Raw genomic sequence first — 2,569 nt, forward strand, 5'->3', positions numbered from 1 at the left:
GTGTGCGTGAATGAGAACACATGGACAAAAATAAATAAAACATAATCCTCACTTTCAGAACTCTAATTAAGTGGCAGAAACATGAAAATATTGGGCGCCTGGGTGGCTCAGATGGTTGGGCGACTGCCTTCGGCTCAGGTCATGGTCCCGGAGTCCTGGGATCGAGTCCCGCGTCCGGCTCCCGGCTCAGCGGGGAGCCTGCTTCTCCCTCTGACCCTCTCCCCCCTCACGCTGTTTTTCTCTCTCTCTCTCTCCCTCGAATAAATAAACAAATAAATAAATAAAAAAACCTCGAGGACATTATGCTACATGAAATAAGTTCGTCATAGAAAGACAAATACTGCGTGATTCCATTTATATGAGGTATCTAAAATAGTAAAATTCCTAGAATCAAAGAGTGGAATTATGGGGTGCCTGGGTGGCTCAGATGGTTAAGCGTCTGCCTTCGGCTCAGGTCATGATCCCAGGGTCCTGGGGATCGAGCCCCACATCGGGCTCCCTGCTCCGCGGGAGCCTGCTTCTCCCTCTGCCTTTCTCTCTCTCTCTCTCTGTCTCTCATGAATAAATAAATAAAATCTTTAAAAAAAAAAAAAGAAAGAAACATGAAAATATCCATCATACCCCTCACAGGTAACAGTGTTTAGGTAAACTGAGCACTCTCTTTCCTGTGTCTGTCCGATCACAGGTTAAAGTTGCTCACTGCAGACTTCACTCTAAAGACCAGGCTATCATGTGATCAGGTGAGACTTGATGCAGGAGAGACTAGACCAGTGAATACTCTACCCCTTCATCCACCTGTTGCCATTAAAACAATTCCATTAATAAATCCCCCAACATCTACAGCTTCTCTTGTGAGGGAAAATACAGTTAGAAACTTTTAAAATTATCTTTACAACTATTATTCAAACTTGAGAATTGAAGTAGGTTATCTCTGGGTGTTTCCAGTTTTTCTTAAGTGTGTTCTGCACATAACACATAGTTCTTATGCCTCTGAGAATATAAAACGTAAATGTCCTTTTTTATCCTGATAATTGTCTAGTAATGGGTATCAAATATTAGTAGCTGACCTATCCTAACCATTAGGATAGCAGCCACAGTCCACTCTGCTTCTACTCTGAGAAGCATTACCAGGGAAGTAGAAATTTTAAGAAAACAGTGAGAGGGCGCCTGGGTGGCTCAGTTGGTTAAGCAACTGCCTTCAGCTCAGGTCATGATCCCAGGGTCCTGGGATCGAGTCCCGCATCGGGCTCCCTGCTCTGCGGGGAGCCTGCTTCTCCCTCTCCCACTCCCCCTGCTTGTGTTCCCTCTCTCGCTGTGTCTCTCTCTCTGTCAAATAAATAAACAAAATCTTTAAAAAAAAAAAGAAAACAGTGAGAAAAATGACCATGGTTAAAGAGATCTCACACGAAGCTAGGAAAAACTCAAGTAACTGAATCTTTATGACTGATAGATTACTCAAATAATTTTAAACATGGAAGACACTTTATTGTTTAGAAAGTACTTTTTTTATATGCTTCACACACATAGATCATTGGACCTTCAAAAAAATCTCACAAAAAGTTTGAGGAAACTATAGCTCAGACAAGGTAAATAGATTGTTCAAATCCAAAGAGCAGTGTGTGTGTGTGTGTGTGTGTGTGTGTGTGTGTGTGTTTATGCAGGTAAATCCAATCCTTGAATTTTGGGCTTTTCACTTCTAAGCTCATGGTCTTTTCCATTAATTACACCACAAGCTTTTCTGAAGCCAAGACCCATGATAGGCAAAGCTGCTTTTAATGTTAGAAAAAATAAAATAAAATAAAATAAAATAAAATAAAATAAAATAATAAAAGAGAGAAACTTGTAAGAATTCTCTGTAGTCCAATAGGTACTGTTTGTGGACTTCAGAGTTGCTCAAATTATGAGACTTAAAACATTACACAATGATTTTCTCTTGTGTGGTAAATCTAAATGAACAATTATGAGCCACTAAAGGCATTTTTAAAGAAATTTGTATTTAAAATTAAGACTAATCAAGAGGTAGCCAAATAAATAATTAATATAAATTTAATAGCAAGTACAAGAAAAATATTGATATTTTAAAAGTTCATCCTTCATTATGAGAATTTAAACACATATAATTCCATTTAAGACAGAAAGATCTCAATCTGTGTGGATTTATATGTGTTTATAGGTTTGTATACTTATATATTCTATCAATTTTTATATTTATATATTCATATTTTAATGTAGAAACCAAACTGAGTATCATTAGATTCCAAACCCATTGGGTGAAATTTTATAGGAAAACAGAATTTGCAGTGTCAATTTGTCCGCACATATGATTGCAAAAATAAAGATGTCTTTACAATGGACAAGTCTGGTTGATACTGCCTTATTAAGTTGATCAAATTTAATATCACCGATAAGGGGACAAACTGATATCATATGCTTATTGATATGTTGTCATGTGAAAGACACAACAACACCAAAAATGTTTAATCTGAATCTAAGAACAAGAAAATAATAGACAAAATAAAGCCAGATTAAGGTTCATTCTGTAAGACAATCAGCATATACTCCTCAAAAA

Source organism: Neomonachus schauinslandi, chromosome 5 (assembly GCF_002201575.2).
Source record: "Neomonachus schauinslandi chromosome 5, ASM220157v2, whole genome shotgun sequence".
Classification (NCBI taxonomy): Eukaryota; Metazoa; Chordata; class Mammalia; order Carnivora; family Phocidae; genus Neomonachus; species Neomonachus schauinslandi.